This window comes from Falco biarmicus, chromosome 13 (assembly GCF_023638135.1).
Source record: "Falco biarmicus isolate bFalBia1 chromosome 13, bFalBia1.pri, whole genome shotgun sequence".
In the NCBI taxonomy this organism is placed as follows: Eukaryota; Metazoa; Chordata; class Aves; order Falconiformes; family Falconidae; genus Falco; species Falco biarmicus.
The window spans coordinates 2,613,599-2,634,526 of NC_079300.1; the positions used below are offsets into that span (position 1 = coordinate 2,613,599).

At 45.6% G+C, this 20,928-nt stretch overlaps 1 long non-coding RNA gene across 1 annotated transcript; it reads left to right on the forward strand.

Moving 5' to 3' along the window:
* LOC130157882 (uncharacterized) lies at nt 1-18,528 on the forward strand. Its single transcript, XR_008825081.1, has 6 exons — nt 1-2,080; nt 2,479-3,173; nt 9,596-9,673; nt 10,217-10,512; nt 10,759-10,955; nt 11,148-18,528. It is a non-coding gene; the product is annotated as an uncharacterized LOC130157882 (long non-coding RNA).
* The last annotated feature ends 2,400 nt before the right edge of the window (nt 18,529-20,928 follow it).

Below are 20,928 nucleotides of genomic sequence, written 5' to 3' on the forward strand. Positions count from 1 at the left end.
CAGGAAGAGGCATGCAGGGGGAGAAAACCTCTCATCGATGTTTTCAAGCAGTGGAACTGCCCCGTGGGAGTAGCATGTGCTAAATGAAAGGCTAGAGTGACATGCTTGCTTATGTTGAGTAAGCGCTTTGATCCCGTTGATTTTAGTGTACCGATGCGCGCTCATGCTATTTTACTCCTTGAGGTACTTGAAATGCCTGGTTTCAGTGAATCAATTGAGGAGTAATCCTGCTTAACACGAGGAGCAGCGGTATCAGAAGACAGCAAGGCTGTTTATGTAAATTCAGGTGGTCTCAAAGTATTGGGTTTCTGTCCTTTACCAGTGACTTCAGTGTTACTTATAACTGTAAGGAGGTTTAAGCATTTGTTTTCATGTGGGCAAAATCTATCATTGACTCCCTTGTAAGACAAATGGCTGTTCAGAAGCTTGCAAAGTAACGGTTTCACACTAGCTGTCCAAACGTTGTAAAAGCCCTGTGACTGTACGGGGTGTGTGACAGGCAGGAAGACTTAAAGATTTTCCTTATGACTGGAGGGTCGCAAGCCTGATCTGAAATAAAGGCTGTGTGTAAAGGACTTTCAGAACACATACAAAGCAACTGAAAAACAAAGGTGGGTGATGATCTGTGGGACTTCCCTTGTGCAGGTGTGATGTAGTTGCACCCAGAGATGCGCTGGGGTGGCAAGTGATGCTGTCCTTCCCTTCCAAGTCAGGAGCCAAACTAGCAAGAGGCTCCTGTGAGCCCCTCCAGCATGTCACAGGGCAAGCGTGCTGCTCCACAGGGAGGAGAGGGTTTTGCCTGAAAGGATAAACACGCGATCACCAAGGCTAGTGAAAATGTCAATTCAGTGTCATACAGGTTAGCCCAGGCACCGTCCATCAGCGTGCCTGCAGCTTTTGAAGTCTTAATTTATGTTCCAAGCCCCAAACAGCTAAGATCAGCTCGTGGGAAAGAATACAGTGGTGTTCCAGTTAGTGGCGTTGTTTAACAACCTCATTTACAAGGGACTTGGAGATGGTCCGGTGGGATAGCCCACGTGCATGTGCCTGAGGACAGGCAGCCCGAGCTACCCCCTGAGCTCAGCAGGACTGTCCTACAACTCTCCCCTGCCCAAAACATACACACTCCCTCCCAATAATTGTTTTATTCAGATGTTGCCGTGACATCGGCCAAAAAATCCAAGGGCCTTTGAGAGACACTGATATTGTAGGTGGCTAAGTATGTTAAAAGTGCATTTGGCTACTGCCCTGTGTCAGAGCTATTCCTTTTCCTCTACCTAGTGTTGCATTGCTACTCTGGAGGCTCCGATCATATCATGATTTGTGTGTGAAGAGCTGCTAGTCTCAGGGGAACTCTTCAGAAGGGAATAATTTCTTATTAAAGGGGAGATTGAAAGTCGTTTTTGGATATTACACATTGAACAGTCAATATGTAATGCACATTAAACTTGCCAGTCCCAAGTCTATTACTAATTTTCCAAAAAGGAAATTGTGGTTTCTTTGCTGCTTCTCTGCTTGGCAATTTCCTAATTTTATTCATTTCCTAGATCGTCAGTTCAGCGTTTGAGGGTTTTACAACCTCTAGAATCTCTTGTGGAGCAGGAGCACAGCATTTCATCATTGTAACATTTGCCTTCCCCCTTTCCCCAGAGAAGTTCTCATCCTGTCACTGGAGCTTTACCTGGGTGGACAGATGCTTCCCAAGGTGCCATCAGCTTTTCCCCCAGCTGGAGGCAATATAAAGATTTTCCAGTGCTTATCGTCTTTTTCTGGGAAGGTCTCATTTGAAGTTAGATCGCTGTAGACATTTTTCCCTCTGCAGTGTAAGAACTTGCTGCCTTTGAAGTCTTTGGCTTTGCCATGTCCTCCCAGCTGATGGCACATCTTCATCTCTGTAGGTCTGGACCACTGTGAGCTGCACTCGTATTTCTGCATGCTGAGGAGTGGAGATGGCACCAGAGTACCCAACCTCCTGCCGTCACCGTCTCACAGCTCTGCACGGAGGGATAACTAAGCAATTTTCTAACAGCAACGAGTGAGAAAGTTGATGAGATATGCCCTGCGTCCTGTATACGTGTGTGTATGTATATACTTACACCTACACACAGAAATAGAGACAAAGCCCTTGTGTGTATATGTATGTGTATGTATATGTCTATATATTACACAAATATATATCATCCTAGAAAATTGTGTTCCCCCCTAGCAGAGATTCTGTTCCCCCTTTTTCCCACAGCACCCACCAAGCTGTAAGTGCTTTCAAAGATGAGCGTTGAGCTTTGGGCTGGGTGGGAGGGTGATAAGCGACTTACGCAGAACTCCTTCTGGAGGTGAAAATCAAAGGAATACGCAGCTTTTTATTTCCCTGGGAAAAAAATTATGCACATTGTTCAGAAGACAAAGGCAGATCAGTAGATTGGGTATGATGGCGGTATTTGAGATCATGACTTTGGGTGCTTATTTTATCTTTTTTTTTAGTGTTATAACAGAAGTGCTGCTTGTCTGCAGTGCTGGTGCAGACAGAAGGTCATGGCTGAATCCACACCCGTTCCCTTCTCCTGAGGATAAGGCACAAGATGACTAATAAAAAGCTGTATCACCCACTTTTCGGAGCTCCAGCTTGCACCTTCTCAAAAAACCTGTACAGCTTAATAATTTATTGCACGTTTTCCCAGACCTCACCAGCATTTCCCCTGCTGTGGCAGAATGGACCAGGTGGTGCTCAGCCCCTGGGTGGTTGGGGCTTTGGGCCCCTCCCAGGTGACCACCCCCAGACCTCCCTGTCCTGGAGGGGAGACAGCGCTCGGGGTGAGGCGCTGCCATAGCTGTGCTGCACACCTCGGTGTTCACAGGGCACGCACACCTGCCCCCGCGCCTTTGGGTTTAATTCCTGCGCGGCAGCAAGACCAGGGCTGCACTACAATCATTTAAAGATGAGGAAAAATATTGTCACATGCATATGTATTTTTAACTGGGCATCAATTCACTTTTTGGGATCAAAATGGGTTTCCGACCCAATGTTTCGGTGCTGGGCTTGGCTCAGGCTGGCCTGGGAGCCCCAGCTGGCGCGTGCGGTTCCGGCATCCTCAGCTGACAGCAGGAGGCCATTTGCATGTTTTGCTCTTGTTCCTTGCGTCTTCGTGCCTGGAAAGCAGATAATTTTCTGGGAGATGGTAAGTGGCACTAAGAACAGAATAAGGAGACTGGAGGCAGGTCGCCTCTGTTCACGGGAAAAAGTTAATAAATGATGTGACAGGATGTTGTAGTATGAACATAACTCTTTTGATCTTCACCGCTGGCTTGCAAATCATGTGAATCTAAACAAATTTGATGATACCTCAATCTATTAGTGATACATGCTGTCGTTACAGGTCTTTTGCGTTTCTGTTTATAAAGTCCTATTTAACACGCAACAGTCAAACTGTCAGCGGTCAGCCAGAGAGTTATTGTTCAAACCACAGTTCATCACGTATCTTATTTCTTCCTAGACTCTTCTGAGTTTGTATCGGAATCTTTATCGTTCGCTAATGAGAGTTGTGGAGATTTGCAAAAGTGAGGTCTAGTTCACCTTGGCATTGATGAAGTGTCAGTAACGATAAATACAGCGCTTGCTTTGTGCTGGAGGAGAACTCGTTTCCTTAATGAATAAAGATATAAAGGTAATACAGAAGCTATCACAATTTTCTTTGATACATGAATTAACCTGTTATTTAACATTGCTTCTATACATTATCATCCATGGCAATTCCTGTTTGGAAGCATCCACAAGCATTTTAATGCTACCCAGTCCCCAACGGTCTCTTTCTACAGAATGAAGTGTCGATTTTTAAATATAGTCTGCCATTTAAAGTCTGTTAATATCTCATGCAACTACAGGTTGCCCCTGATTTGGTGTGTAATCTTCAGTCTGTTGTCTATGGTAGTAATCACGTAGTAAATTTTGAGAACAATTAAGCATTGCCATAGCTGTCAGAGGGCATTGGTCTTCTGGGCGTCACTTTGGAGAGCCTCTGGGGCATTATCTGTGGCTCTCATCCAGACCCTTACAACAGAAGATTTCGTATATAATTTTGTGAGGGATTGTTCGACAACACAGGCACAGCAGCTCGGTCTGATGGTGAAATGATAAAGTAGTTCTCAGAATGAAAATAATAATAAAAAGAAATAAATCCAGGACTCTATAAAGAAGAGGTGGTTGTGCAGAGAAAGGGCAGACTCTCCACTGTAAATACTGGAGCTGGTAGAAAGTCAAGAGTAGAGTAGGTAATGGGCCAATTGTTAATTTTAAACAGGGTTTAACTACTGGGCACTCTGTGCTGGTTGCTGCTCCATGCCAAGGGGGTGGTGGATGCTGAAGGTGATGCTGAGGAGCACAGCAGGGGGCCGGTCCCTGCCAGGCCAGTGCCAGGGGGCCAAGCCAGAGAGCCATGAAGGTTCCCTCCTGCTCAGAAAATAATTTTTGGGATAGTCGCAGGGGAGTGTGAAGTCAAAAGTTAGCATTTTAGAATAAGTGTGCAAGTCAGTGGCTTTAACTTTAGTTAGGCTCTAGGGGTATGTTTTATTCAAACTGCTATTGAGTAGAGAATTTGTTCAATAAAATGGCTAAAGTCCTGGTCAGGATGAGCCTGCCGAAAGCTCAGCTGCGGATCCGCGTCTGTGTTAATAGCATTGGCCTCACTGGTAGCAAGTTGCCATGTGTGTCTCTGCAGTTGGGAAGCTGAGCGGGCTGCATGGCTCGTACCGGCTGCGGTAACGTGCAGTGCCTGCAGTGGAGCCACACTTGCCTTTTGGGCTGCTGCCGTGACTTGCACGTGGAGGTGTGTTACCATTGACAATGGCAACAGGATGAATAAAGAGTGTCCCTGGGAGCTGGTGGCTATACGCTACCATGGATGGAGACGCACCTTGGTGCAGTGCAGCAGCAGGGCTGCGCGATGGCTTTTGTCCCAGGGCGTCCATGGGGTGCCATGAGACACTGCCCAACGCCTGTCCTCCCTGGTGCCCGCCTCGCGGAAATTCGCTGGCAAAGGGAGAGGAGGAGGAATTTCAGTTAAGGTGGGCAGGAAAGACAATTAGAGAGACTAGACCTGAACTCACATTAATTTGTGGGTGTGTGTGAATTTCTGCATGTGGCTTATCCTCCTCTGTTTTCCCCAGCACGCCCAGCTGAGCGCCTGGTGCTGGGAGGCGGAGGCAGCGTGCCTGCTGGGGTTCCTTGTCATGGTCACTGGTCGTACTGTGTGCGGGGCTAGTGTGCGGCTGACGCCCGCAGAGGTGATATATCCTAATGAAACGTGGTGGGTTTCAGCTCAGCGTTGTGCTCAACGTTGGACCATGCAGGAGTGCGTGCATTTTTCAGCCTGCTGCTCTGCTTGGTGGAAGCTGCTTAGTGGCGGGTTACAACTTGGGATCTGGATTGCAGCTCAAGAAATCAAAAGAGGCTCAGGGGGATGTCCTAATGTGAGATTATTACAAGCTGATGAACATCGAGCAAGGCTTGAATTAGAAAAGATTTTACCCCAGCTCAAAAAGTGACTTATCAGTATTTGTCTAAATTAGAGCAGAAATTGCAAATGTTTCCCAGGTGACATTTAATTTGCATAAAACCCAATAAATTCAAAGTTCACTCATCTATTATTTTGTAAAACGAGGTGCGGTGTGTTGCTCACGTTTGGCTTTGCTCTGATTTTGCTAACAAACTTGTTGCCAGTGTAGTGCAGACACGTTCAGAGGGGTCAGAAACCTCCCGCCCCACGTGCAGCCCTGGGGCAGGAGAGTTTGCATGGAATGGGGATTCAAAACGACACGTTCCCGGCTAAAAGAGTGAACCCCTATACAGAGGTGGTATGGTTTTTATAGGTTTATGCACAAATCAAAATACCTTATTTTCACCCAGTTGAAATGATTTTTTTTTTTTCAGCCCATCACATACTATGTAGTAACAGATTGCCTCTAGGAAAAACCATCAGTGTTGAGATGTGAAAGCAGTCTCCCGCATTAATCCAGACTGATCTATATGGATTAATGTATTGATTTTTGCCTTAGATAACAGGAAAGTTTCTTGCAGAGGTGATGGGTATTATGAAGAGATGTACAGAAGCTGGTGATGCAAAGGTCTTTGTTCAGTTTGTTAAAACTCATTATGGTCTTTCTTGCATAATCTGGTATTATGCAATTTCATTAAAAAGAAAAGTTGAGTATATCTAAGGGTGGTCCCTATAATTACCAAATTTCTTTGAAAACTCAATTAAGAAGCCATCTGGCCTAGGGATTTTATTGACCTGTCACAGGCTAATTACGTTGAAAATTTAATCTTTTATGATTATCATTAGTAACTGCCCAGTGCTTTGAAAAAAACTTTTGTCTCCAAGTGTTGCCATCTTTAAATTTCAGAAAGTAATGAGGGGAATGTTTTTATAGCACTAGAGGAAATGTTCTCTTAAGAGTGAATTCCAATATATTATAAATGTAACCGAAATAAACAGTAGTCAGGAAATGTGGAAGCTTGTATTTAGAGCCCTAATTCAGAAAACACTTGAAAGGGCTTGAATACGCATGTCCTTTCCCATAAAAATATCTTGAGAGCACAGGATTTGGGGTTAGTACTTTCTGTGCTCTGGCAGACAGGAATGTCCCGTGTCCTTCCATGTGCTTCACCTCTTGGCATCCCTTCTTTGTGCAGGCACCTGCAGGCTAGAAATGAAAGCAAACTTACAGACCAGCAATTTTGGGAAGAATATTGTTGGCCTGTGGTTTTCATCTTGATTTTGTTTCATGTCTGCACGTTGCTGGTGCTTCCCTGTAGCTGCTGAGCTCCTGACCCACTGAGCAGCACCAGCTATATGAGCATGGTCAGATCAGCTTGATGAAGCCTTCCTTGGGAATAATGAATCTACATGTGAAGTAGGAATGGAAATCCATGTTATTTTGAATTTTAGGTGATGGCTGGGGAAGTGCTCAGTCTGCCTGTTCTGCTGGAGCAACAGCCAGGGATGCTGGAGGAACGTGCCACCATGCTGCTTCTGCTCCCTGGTCTGGTTTATGCCTGTGGGAGCTTCAAGCATGCCTTTGGGTTGTAGCCTAAGGGTGTATCGCAGCCTGCCCAAGGAGGGTGAAACCCCACTCGGGTCCCAGAGCTGGAGAACCCAGGCGTCAATCTCCCTGCCCATCCCACGCATCCCATCTAGGCAGCATTGCTGGGTCAGTCCAGGGTGTTTTGGCTTTGGGCAGGCCGAGTCCAACCCATCCCCACCAGTCACGAGGAGACGGCGTTTCCTTGCTGGGACACCCTCTGGAAAGCTCCATCCCCCCTCTCGCTCCTTTGGCTCTGATGATTTTCCATCCTGCCCTTGCATCCCGTAAAGCGTTCCTCCATCATCTCACTATTAATTATGGATAGCATGCCAATATTCTTGAGTGTAAACCAATTAAAATAAATTACATTCAGGTGGGCATTAGGGCATATCGCTTTCATTTCCCTGAAGCATCTCGCAGCGCTTGTCAGCGGGCGACAGCTCCTTCCTCCCCGGGGATTTTCTCTTGCACGGAGAGCTTCCCGTCGTGGCTCTTTGAAAGGGTTATTTCCACCGCTGGTTGTTTCTTAGCACGCACCTTCTCGCTGCTCGTCGCTTTGGAGGCATATCGATACGAGGCAGCTGATGGCCATCGCTGATAACCCGGGGCCGGCTGGGCGATAGGGGAAGTTTTTACATTGGCTCTTCCACAAACGGGTGGATTCTGGCAATTTATTAAGCGCTGTAAGGAAAAAGTTTTACATCCCACTTACACTTATGAGGACAGACACTTCTGTGTAAGCAATAATTTATCAAAGGAAAGTACTGCACTAACCTAGTATCATTTGTTAAACCCATGTTGCCTTATATCCCGTTTTCCGGCTGTTCGTGCCTTTTAAAAATCTCTTTTGATGTCTCACATATATCTGAGTCAGACTAAGAGGTCCCAATCTCTTTCCCTTTGTGGCTTAGATATAAATGATGCATTTGGAATTCTTCAGTGAAATATGTAAAACCTCAGTTTACCAGATAACAGCATGAGATGCTGAGTTCCAAGCTTGTTTTAGGATTTATTGGATTAAAAAAAAATATTTACCTATTAATGACTTATTATCCACTGGAGTCCTTTAATATGAATTACTATTACCAAAGAAGTACTATTTTATCTGGGTTTGCAGTTAGCCTTCCTCCATTGGCTCCTTAGTGCAGCTAATTTAGCAAAATTGCATTTAAATGAGTCCCTGATGAGAGACCCAGAGTTCACATTTTTCTTTTAATAGACATGTTAGTCTTCCTGCATGCTAAAATTCCATAAATGGCTCTTCACTCCTCACATGCGAGACAGCTATTATATATCAGCCGGTGCATTATATTCCTGGCCTCACCTTGGGGAATTACCGAGTAGGCATGGCGCTGCTTTGAGCTGAAAGACAGGCTTTTTAAATTGGATAATTTATATTTATATAGTGGTCGGTATCCTTTATCCGAGAAGCCTTATAAAAAAAGCTTCTTTCAACAAAGTTAATTTAAAAAAATAAATTAATTCAATACAGGTAAGATTATGTTTTTTCTTCAGGCTGAAGCCTTTGAAAGTTAAATTGTTTTAATTTTGGGCTTGCTGTTGCCAGCCTGTTATGTAGTCCTGTGAAATCCTGCTGCTGGTGCACAAAATACTTCAGCTGGTGAAAATACGGGGATGATGCAGGGGTTCTCTCCCCCCCAGCCTCAGTGTGACTCCTGTGCAGTTCTGGCTGGAGGGGAAAAGCCGTGGGAGCACGGCGGGTGGATGTGTTGGTTCTCTGGGCAGGGCGGTAGGTGGGGGCCAGCTGGGATAGGGGGCCGGAGCCACAAAGTCCTCTGAAGGGTTTTGCACCATCTTATGTGTCAGAGGAGCATCTGCTCTGCAGGGCCCTTGGGCTGCAGCAGCCCTGGGACTGGTTTAGTAGCAAAAGTTGTAAGTCAGTTAAAATACTCCTCTTACTCCTGCCTGGCCGGTGGAACTCTGCAGCTGCTTTTTGGTGCTGGGAGGAAAAAAATCCCTAGCTTTTCTCTAGTGGTTCCTACCCACGGCAGTTTAATCTGGATTCTGTGCGTTGCGGGATGCGGTATTTTCTGTGAGTGCAGTGCAGTGTGCTGCAAGAACCAGCCTTTACTGCGATGTGCTTAATTCTCTGCCCTTAGGATGAGCAACAAGAACATGTTTTGGTTCTAACTGCTCAGGCGCAGGCCTTGTGTCACCTGCAGCTGTCTGTAGAAACGTGCAGAGGAATTTGCCTTCGATACGTGAAGAAAAAATAGTAGGGCGGTCGCCTGTTTGCAAGAGGGGCTTTGCATCCTTGTGGGACTTACTTCTTTTGAGATGGTCCTTGGCAGAGACAAAATGATCTAAAAGTGGCAGGTTTTTAAAATTTTCTGTCTGAAGCAGCTTACACTGAATTTAGTTAATAAAAAAATAAATTTATGTTAGTGACGTGATTTTCTTACTTGTGACTACAACATCTGTGCTATTGATATTTGCAGACTTGTTTGCAAAGCTCTCGTTTAAGGCAAGGCTCTCTGTTCTGTAACATTTGCAATTTTAGGGGTTTCTCTTGCCCCGAAAGCTGTGCTGCTGCTGCACGTCGGATGGGTTGCCAGAGGTGGATTGACGAGAGATGCTGGTAAGTAACTGGGATGCGTGGGGCTGGGCAGCAGACAAGCCTGAGTCCCATCGTCACCCCATGGATGTTCTTTGCACAAAATCCTTGAAGTGGGAGCCTCGCATCAGTTGTGGGAAGTAGTGGCCAAGTCCTTCATTACTTGAAAAATGCAAATGAAGGCAAAGTGTGGGTGGAAATGGGGGGTTTCTGTTTGATTTTATTCATGGCATGAATGCCATATTTCACATAGATGGGCAGTGTCATGTCCCCTTGTACCTCAGTGTCACCTGAGCAGTCTCCCGAGGAGAAAATGCTTAAGTTGTCCCTGTAACGTCAAAACCTCTCAGGCAGACGGTAGAGCTGCAGCAAATGTTTTGGCTGCTGCTCCTGGCCCAGAAAAAAGGGAGGGTATGGGTCAGGGGAAATATTTTATGAATTCCTATGAATTTTGGTTAAATACTTCTGGTTGGGAAAAAATCTACACAAAAAATTTCATTTTGATATTTCAGAGAAAAAAATTAATTTGATTTTATTTTTTACTATTCCAATTTGTTTTATTTCTAGTGCAACCATCCTGTATGTCAAGTGCTGGTATTGATCACAGAGTTCTCGTGATCCATGTTAAATTGGCTTTGGCAGATGCTGACGTCTATATAAAAAAGAGAAAATACAGCCACAGCCTGCTTCAAAGAGGGACTTTGGTGGTGTTGGCTTTTCTGCCCAGGGGACTTCTCCGGCAGCCTCCGGTGGCCCTTTATGGTTCAGTTACACATTGCCACCAGGACGATGCTGTGCTGCTGTTGAGATCTTTCCTGCAGTGTACATGCTCTGCCACTTGCCATGTGCTCCAGGGAATGCAGGTAAATCTCCCCTGCTCCTTATTTTTGGGGTTTCCTGTATGTCTTGAATACCCTGCTGGCAGCGGAGCTGCTTGTCGTGGTGAGCCTTTCGGAGGAGGCTCCCCATCGATGCCATCCAGGCTCCTGCCACAGCGCATCAGTCAGGTCCAGGCGCAATTAGTGATAATCCAAGGTTTTACTTTGTTTAGACTGATGCAATCTTTTAAATTTTATAAATCAGAAGAGACCATTTATCTTATTCCCCAGGCACCACTAATGACCAATTAAAAACCGTAATTAACTGGAGCAAACCCATGAGAAATTGCAAGGCAGCAGAAACGCAGCTCCCAACCACCTGGAAGAGCATCTCCCCCCACACTTGCACCCTGCGGGCTGGCCTGAGAAGGGGGCTGACACAGGCAACATCATGGCTTTTTGTTGCTGTTTGCTCTCCAGCATAAAGGGTTAGTATATAAATAAGATGTTTCATTTTTCTAGATTAATTTTAGCTCAAAATTCAGAAAGAAGGATGCTTCGGTTGGTATTACTAAAGCAGTAGAGACAAGGAGCAGAGCCGCCCTGAACAGCAAGGGGTACCTACGCCTATATACAATGATGTATATACACAGTTATTCAAGGGCTTTGTCTCTCAACAGCAGCCAAACCCCCCAAACCTTTCATTGATGCAACACGAGCATTTACACACGCGCAAGACTTGATGTTCCCTTGCAAGGCTTTGGTGTCTCAGCTGGCTGTAATCCCGGGACTCCTGAAGGTACAGGCTGGAAAGGGTGGTTTAAAGAACCTAAATCGTGTCGGTAGGAAACAGGACGCTATTTTGACATTTTTCCATTCATTCCTACTTCACAGCGACAGATGTGCTGTCTGGATTTGATCTGAGCTCTACAGGAGTCAGTCGGGATTGCGCTTTAAAAGAGCAAAGGCATCTTGCCGTGCAGCCTACGGAGAGACAAGCGCCGCGCTTTGCCGGGGCTTCTGCTTGTCTTGCACAGCGCAAGGATGTTCAAAATAAACATTTTGGAGATAAACGAGTTTCTTAAATGTATCACTCAAATTACTGTTGATCATTACTCTGGGAAGCCTCTTGAATGAAAAAAACAAGCACTGCAAAGCTTTAAATAAAGCAGGATTCAGAATAAAATCAGAAAGGGAAGTATAGCTGAGATCGGGCTTGGGCAGAGCCATTAATTAAAAATGACAGTGAATAAAAGGGAGAGGAATGACAGCACCGCTTTTAAAGAGAAATTAATGTGAATCTGCATGATTTCTGCTGCTTTTTCTAGGCAGGCTGGGCTTGGCACCATACGCCTCTGCTCTGGGACTGTGAAGGGGGTTTGTGCTACAAATTTGTTGGTTTTAGAAGAGAGATGGTGAAAATGTACCGTTATTTTAAAAAATGTGGAGGCTAGAGTTGGACCAATAAATATATAACAGACTGAACCAGGAACAGTATCGGGGGAAATGACTTCTAAATTAGCCATGATATTAGAAGAATAATTAAACAGTATTTACTTACAATTATAGCCAATAACTTTTTTTATGTTGTGATTAATTAAATTCTAAGATTTCCTCATACTCTCTGCATATATTAAACATGGAAATTAATTTTCTCTAACCAACTCATTAAGGTCCTGAAATGCTGTGTATTCCACTTTAATCAGTTATTCTTTACTTTGCATTGTAAATCTTTACATGCACAGCAATCAGCCTGAGCTCCCAAACAGAGCCAGTGGGGAGCTGCGAGTTACGGTCGAAGCCACTTACCTCCGGTTCTGTATGGGAAGTTCTGGCTCTGTGGCTTCTGAGAAAATAAAACCAGTTCCCATTGAAGGCATCAGCTGTTTTTTGAACATTGGGTTTTGGTCATCTACCAGGTAGGACCGAAAGGGTGATTTCACACCACCAATGTGCAGGCACTGAAGTTACCTGCTGGTGTAGATGGGAGCATCCAAAGCCATCTCCAGGTGCTTTCACGCCAAAATCCAGTATTTGCTATTTGCCAGGCGTTTCTATGTGGAATCATTTTCTTTTAAAATAATTTTTTAATCATATAATTTTATCTGAATGCACAGATGCTTCTCTCTCATGCATGCAATAGGTGAATTCCCTGTTTTCATTCAGACAAGGAAATCTGAAGTGAAATCTGAGGCCTGAAAGCGGTGAGTGCTGGGGGAGCTGGGGCTGGGCTCTGCAGCCTGGGTACATCACATCCTAGCGGAAAAGGTGGGGTTTTGTGTGTGTGTGTACCACTTGGCCCCCCATCCCCTTCCCCTGGCAAAACAGGAGATGATACCAGCACCTTCATGGGTGCTAGGATACTGCATTTTCCAGGCTTAAAATAAAACCAGCCATTTTCAGAGTTATTGCTCTGCACAGATACCCTCGTGTGATAGCGCTGCAGTGAGCCGCATCCAGGATTCGTTTCCTGTTGGATAAATACGCCTGGAAGCAAATCAGCGCGGGCGGGATGAGACAACTTCTGCTTAGTACAATATTTGAATTAGACAGTTCAATAATTGCATCCTTAAATATATTAAAGTCTGTTTCTTGAAATTTGGTGAAGGCTGTTGGAGCCGTCCAGTAGCTTTTGTTTGGCTGTAGTATCTTAAGAGTTGAAATCCCAAACACATACAGTACTAAGAGACTGCTGAAAATTTCCAGCAAGCGTTTCCACGCTAATTAGCTCCCCAGAGGTATGAGATTTGAGCAGAGGGAGCCAGCTTTGCTCTTCTTTTCCATTGGCATTCAGGGAGTGTCGAGCTTAAAATCTCGAGCCATAGCTGATTGCCATAAATGATTAATATGCTATTTATAGGATACAATTTCTTCAGTATACAATAGGTGCATTTTAGTCAGCCTTTCAAGGCTCTTCAAACTAGATTACAGTGAGAGGCTGCTTGTTAGGTCTGGTGCTGGTCAAAAGCCTAAACCAGTTCAACACGTAGCCTTACAGCGACGATGTGTTGACACAGCTATACAGCATGCATCCTGTCTGATGATGTCAAGGACAGACCTTACCCGTCCCTTCTCTTTGACAGGTGACATTGCCCCAACTGTGGCTCGGGAGGAGTTGCCTGTACCACAGATACACCCTGGAGAAGAGGCGTGAGATGTGCCTGCCTCCTGTCCGGAGAGCTGGGGGTGCTGGGGAGCATCCTGCTCCAGCTGGACCACCCCACTGCTGCCCTGCCTGGGCAGCCAGGGCCAAAGCACCACAGCTCGTAAAACACAGCAGAAATACAGTTGGCTTCAGCAGATGGGAACTGCTTCTTCGGAAAAAGCTGGTTAAACCATATTGTCCCTAGTTAAATTCTATGTCTATACATGTATGGCTGGATATATATTTAGTAGACCACATTGCGTATCTCTTATCCAACTAATTAGTCGGGTGAGAAAAATACTCCTTCAACTTTGTTGATTTAATTCCTGGTTTTCAGGCTATTGACAAGAGGGTTCACAGGCATTTTGGGTGAGGCATGGGAACACAGGAGCTCCTGGGTTTTGGCTGCCTGGCTGCCTTAAAATCTGCTAGCTGGGCAGAGAGCCCTCATTATTTAAAGAAGCAAGTAGGAATTAAGCAGATTGGATACAGGCAACTTGCACAGACCCTCGCTTTCACAGTTATAGCTGTAGCATCCTTCCTGCTCTACCAGGCACCAAGCAGGAACCAGCTCTTCTTCCTTTCCATCTGCTGTCCTGAGGTCATCCATCAAACCCTTGCCATGGTCGTGCTGCTGGGCCATCAGCTGGTGGGAGCGCGGGGAAGGGCAGGCACGGCTCCTGGGGAGCGCAGGGGGGGTTGCCTGTGCGGAGAGGGGAGGGAGGGCGGCCGGAGCACAGCAGACCAAATAACATCATGGAGAAATGGGTTTTGGAGGCGTGGAGAGGCACCGAGGGTTGGTTTTCTCCTCTTGGTATTGGACTTGGGAACCAACTGAGGAATGTACTGCCCAGTGCAGGAACTGTCAAGCTTTCCAATTTCATTTTGGGCTCAGAAATCAGGGTTTCTGGCAGAGAGCAGATGCACGTGTGCCTCTGGTGTGGCACGGTGGGAGGCAGTCATGCAGCCTGCTGGGGAGTGTTTCACGGTGCCTTGCAAACTTTCTTGAAAAAGGCTTAGAGATGTAATATTTGAGATGGATTTTCTCTTTTTTTTTTTTTCTTCACTCGGGGTAGAATGTGGCAAGTTTAACTCTTGCAAGGCGTTATCTGCAGGATCTGTACAATGTCTGACTCGTGGCAGCTGCAGGGCAGGGCAACATGCAACCTTTGGAAAATCCAAGTTTCCCAGTAATTCCGTTCATTCCTCCTTTAAACAAACTGATGGTTAAAAAAAATTGGTGTCTTTGCAGTGGTTGTCAAACAGCAGCACTCAGGCTTCATTTGCAGGAATAGGTGAATATTTATTTCCTAATTAACAGTTAATTATGAAATCAAAAAGGCTTTTAAAAACTAGGTCTGCTGTAAGTAGGAGGGAGAGCTATCACTGCTCTGCATGGATGGTGGTCACCTTACCCGTGAGGGGCTCAGAGTGTGCCAAAGTCCCCTGGGACCCCCGGCAGGGCTGAAGGGAGGGCATGGGGAGGGGAGGCACTGCGCTCTGCATCTGATGGCGCTGAGATGTTAATAGAAAATAGATCGTCCTTACCTGAGCTATAATTAGCCGACTGAATTATATTAAACCACAGTTATTTTAATTTCTGATAAAAATTGGATAATAAAAATTTGGTCTTTTTTTAATGGTGCATTATTATCTTACAGATAGGGTAATTCGGCTTATTAATTATTCCAAGATACCCAGAGCTTCCTTTTTTTAAGAAGAAAATCCACATTTCTTTTTTTTTTCCATAATCTTGTCTAGGACAGATTAGTAAAAGTTGCTACTGTAGGTCTTGTGTAACTGTATTTTGCTGCGAAGTCTCATTTGGGATCCCTTGGAGGGGGCAGCAGCCTGTGGCCGCGGAGTGTTGCTGCGGTGGGACCATGACAGCCCATGCCGGGGACGGGGAGAACCCACAGCCCCACTGGTCCCAGCCTTAGGCAGGTGCCAATGCACCCAGTTCAGGTCCTATGTCTGGAGGAAGGCGCAGCAAGCATCATCAGCTGCATAAAAAATTTTGGGGCTGATGTCCAGGCAGAAATTCACTTCCATGAGGAGCCACCCGGTCTTACCATGGTGAGACCAGAGGAAAATCCTTTTCCCTCTCTGCACATGGATTCGTGCACGAGATGGCTCATCCGTGGTAGGCAGATGGTCGCAAGATTGCTGTTTACTCTGCTATTTCTTTCTTCTTCTGAATTGTTTTTATTTTAGTATGTGAGCAAGTCATGACGAAAAAAACCAGGTTAACCCCCAAATCCTTCTATCAGAGTGCGTAGAGCCGAGCTGAGCGGTGCGGCAGGCACAGGGCATGCCTGGGTCAGGGCAGTGGCAGCTCTGCCACAGACCTCCTTTCTTCTCTTTTTTCCATAAGCAAATGATGGAAATGAGATTTGGGATCTTGCTAAAGCACTTGGCTCAAAGAGCAGCTTTCTAGTGATCTTGTTATTTGAGGGAGAAATTGAATTTTTCTCTAACCAATATTATTCAGATTAGATACGCACCTTTTTATGGACATAACTTCAGAGTTGTTATAAAAGATGAGCATGCCTGGAAATCGAAATGTAAACCAAAGACTGAACTCGGGAATGCTGCTAAGGAAGCTGTGTGTGTGTGTGCACTGCCTGTAAATTTTTGGCACTGGAACTGGGTTTTGACATCATGGGAGGAGTGCAAATGACTCATTTTAATTTGTTATTATACAAATTTATATAAATCATATCACTCCCTGCAAAGCTGCTCAAAAAAGGGAGAGGGTGTTTTTTAGTCAATCATCTGCTGTTATAAATTGAAGGGAACTTTGTGAAGTGTCTAAAGGCAGAAATCTAATGCTCTGACAAGGAAAACCTCGAGTGCACAAAATGGATGTGTAACAGAGACCTTAAAGGCGCTTCAGGCCAAAGTGTTTTGAGTTCTGTCTTTGCCGTGAGAAAAACAGTTGCATGTCAAGCTACATGAGGAAGTGCTGGAGCTGGAAGTTACAGCTGTGCTGGCGTGGTGCTTGGGATGCCCTGGCGATGAGAAGTGATGTGCACAGCAGGCTGTCAGACAGCAAATACAAAACCAGCAAAAAATCCCAAACCCCAACCTCACGTGACATTAGCTCCAAGCAAAACATGCTTCATCAGCTCAGCAACTTTCATTACCTATTGGTAATGATCTCTCTTCAGTCACAGGGAGACAGAGGACAAATTAAAATATAAAAATCTACTGAGCATGTTATACATTTCAGACATTGAGTGCGGTATGTAATTTAGGCAGAATCCGGCTCAGAAATATCCCTTGTACAGCTAATATCCACACGCTGGCTCTCTGCGACCGCTCGCTCCTCTGCCCAGCCCCTCGGAGCGTGTAACTCTAACAGATTATGGCAGCTTCAGCATCTTCCCAGTCAAAAAAGTGCGTGTTTCTTTTCATATGCCAAAATATTTGACATAAATGCGGATTCGAAAAGCACAAATGTAGCAACAGGACAAGAATCTTTCCCAATATTTACTTGTGATCACTGCGAGGCGATGCTGGTTCTGCGTGGTGGGATGGTGGACGTCAGGAACTGCACGTGGAAAGGTCTTGTGGTGCAAAGAAGTAATTTTGCGAGTTAATTTGGTGAAATCCAGGGTTGTTTGCACTGGGATGAAAGCTGTCCCCGGCTCTCCCCCTGGTGTGGAGCTGTTGTTTTGGGGGCATGCTTTAAAATTGATGGACTCTTGCCCAAAACCCAGGAGTATTTTCCTGCAGTGCAATTACTCCTCAGGTTAAATCCTGCAAGTAGTAGGAGATTTTTTTATTTAATCTCGATCCTTAGGAAGGACCATTGATCATCCGGTCTGACCTTTCTTCATCCCAGGCCATTAAGCCTCACACGGGTGCCTCTGTTGTAAGCCCACAGACATCAGTTAGACCCGAGTATTACAGTCCTTGGGAAACTCTGTGCCGCCGGAGTGTGAGGCACCCGTACAGGCAGGGAGCAGGGGAAATAGGATACATGATCCTACCTGTCCTGAGTCTCCCGGGTTTCACTTTGTACAATCAGAGATTTCATTAATTTTTACAGCCCTGATGTGTTTTCTTAATTTTTGGGGTGGTTGCTTGCTAGATGTTCAAACTGGCTGCCTCAGTCTTCAGGACCATTCCTGCCATGACAGCAAGAAGAGCTGGGGAAGCTGCTGGTGCTACATGTGGAAAATTGGAGAGAGTGTGAGCAAGCAAGAGCAGCTATCGCTTATGCTCAGGGTAGGAAAATTAAAATAGGATGCAGGAAATGTGATGCAATCTGCCAGTGAAAGTATTTCTTGGGTGATCGGCAGAGGTGAGCAAAGATGCATGGAAAAGCAAACTTGCCACAAAAAATATTCCAGCAAAAGATGGGTTAAACGCAGAGGATTCCAAATTGAAAAGAAGGAAAAAAAAAAAAAAAAGATAATTTGGGGTGAAACTTAGGGAAATGGATAAGAAAGTGGGTATACATGAGAACATGGAGGAATTGTTAGCAAGTCACTGGATTCATATGAAGAAACACAAACCCAAGGAGGGGTGAGCAGCCAGGTGCTGTCCTCACCTGCCCGGCTCCCCCCTGCCCTCCCCAGCTCAGGGCCACGCTCCCGGGGTGGCTGCCGCCGGCACCTTCCTCTTCGTTACCGGTTTATTAATAAATAAGGGAGTGGGGCTTTGCTGCTGCTCTGTGTGCACGTCAAAGCAGGCTTGCTGTAAATTCAAACCCTGCCAGCTCAGCCTGGCCTTGGGAATTCAAACTTTGTTCTGCATCCACTTGCGCCAGCAATGAGATCCCTGGCCGAGAAGCTGGCGGGTGTCTGTGCTGGTGGGTGAGGCAGCCAAGGAGGCAGCTGGCCCCACCACAGCATCCCAGCCTCACCGCGGGATCCTGCTGGGAAGCAAAGCACATTTTTTAACCAGGTTCCCAGAGCATCGGCGGGACGGCTGAAACCTGTCTGCCTCTGCATCAGTCTTCAGTTCCCTGCGTTCGTGGTGCCAGGCTGTGCTTTGCTCGGTAATGTCAGTCCAGGTCAGAGGCCGAAGAAGCCATCAGCCCTGTGATCGAGGTGGAGTTTGCTAGCAGGTTCAGCAAAAGTGTCCAGAACCAGCCGGAACGCGATGGTACACACGGGCTCCAAATCACCAGATTTGCCTTCAACAGCAACAGTGCCCAGGCCAGTTTCTTCATGTCCTGATCTCCCCGGCTTTGTTAGAAGTACTGCCTTTAGCTTGTACTAACGGTGCTATTAAAAGCTGGGTTATCTGCCAGTGTAAATGCCTGGTAAGAAATGCAGATGTGCAATGCAAAGTGGAGAGTAAGCTTTGGGCAGAGCTTTCAGCTGACATTTGGGAGCCCTGCCGTGGCAAGTTGGTGGCTCAGCCAACACTGGCAAATCTCCTGCTTCCCAGCCCACCCATGGCATTGGCTTGGCTGCAGTGTGCGTGTCCCTGGGGAAAAAATGATCCGAGATGCTGAGCAGGACACCCAGCCGGGCCCAGGACCTGCACCCTGCAGCGGGGCTGGGGGTGGCCGTGGACCAGGCTGTGTTTGCCCAGCGCTGCCACCCCCGCTGCAGCGTGCCGCCGCCTTCGGAGACAAAAGGAGGTGGGTACAGGAGAAGAGAAATGGAATTATTAAAAAAACCCCGCCTTTGTGCTTATCCAGATGGCAGATGGAGGTGGCCAGTGATTACCAAACGCAGCCACATTCCCAGCGCTGGGTGGTGGGGACAGCCTGGCCCCGGCGGCCATATGTGCCTTGCTGAACTTGACATTGACACAGCTGGGCACAGCTGGCGCCTCTTGGCCGCTCCGTCTGCAGGGCTGGAACTGAACGCGGGAGATGGACCAAATGTTGTAGCATCTCTGACGATAAGGACATTCCAGCTTCTATAGAGCCAAAAATACGTGGCAAATATTTTGCTTTTTGTCACAGAGCGATTCTGCCTTCCTCGGCATCGCCTCCTGTGTCACTAATGAATTCTTGTTTGTTTGTTACTGTTTGATTTTCTTCCCACAGAGGACTGATTTATTAATAGGAAGAAAACAAGCAATAAAGAATCCCTCCAGCTATTTAACTTAGCTTGACTTCTTACTCTTCTTTGTTAGCTAAATTAAAAACAATCCAAATCTACGGGAACCTTACTTCTAATACGGGGAGCTGTAATTATTAGCAGCTATATTTACCAAGACACTGTCTGAACTTGTAACCAGATTTTAAATGAGTGCATTATCAGGGCAGGGAATAAAAGAAGCTGAATTCAGTTACGCAGTTTAACCCACACTGTGTGGAGCCTCTTTTCCCTTTTCATGCCAAGAAAGTGTTTATTTACCAATTTTTCATGAGTTGACATTCACTTTGCATACACAACTGCAAAATATCTATAAACACAGGAGACTGCACATCCCTGAGACGTGCTGGAGCCAGGGTTCAGTGCGAAACACTGAAATTAAACATATTCACCGCCAGCATTTAAAAATAGCAATTTCTGCATTTTCCCACAAATTCAGATTTCAACACTTTCTTAGTGATCATGGTAATTTATGACTTGGAGTCTTTTGACCAATGAAGGATTTGCAACTAGTAATATTTCTTGCTTATTATTTCAACTCTAGATTATTATTTCAACTCTAGACTTGTTTATTTTCATTCCATGGCTGAAAATGCATAAATGTTTGGACAAGTTTAGTCTCTGTGTGCTGACACTTTTGCCACAGGCTCAAAAACATCTGAATTATCTCTGTAAAATGTATTTTACCTTCCTGGCAATACTGAAAAAAAAACCCTTAAACAAATATGTTTATGTGCCTAAAGACCATTATAAACCCCTGTGAATCCACTTTAATTCATTACAGAAATTGGAGCTGCCCCTGTACCTCTGTGCTGGGTTTAATAAAATTCACGTCAAATAGCTGATGGGATGAGCAATTTGAAGTTTGTGCTGGCACCTTGGCACTTATATATATCTATATGTGTGTGTATACATACCTACCATACTGTTTAATTTTTGATCCAGCTTTGTTCCTAGATGAGCCTTGTAAAATGAGCTGAGCTGCAACCTGCACATCTTTGCAGAACGATTAGAGCAGGATCCAAATCCGCCTGTAAATTCAAGTTTCCCTTCATTTCCATCGCTATACATCTCTGAATGACAGCGAATTCATTCCTGCGCTGGAGACTTGCCAGAAGTTTCTCATCTCGCTGTCTGTGGGCTGCTCACTCCAGCTCTGGCTTTTTTTTTTTTTTTTCTTTGAGGTTTTTCTGATGCCTATAGAGTGAGCTCAACTCAAAGGTTTGCAGCTTCGCTCTCGTCTGCTATTCT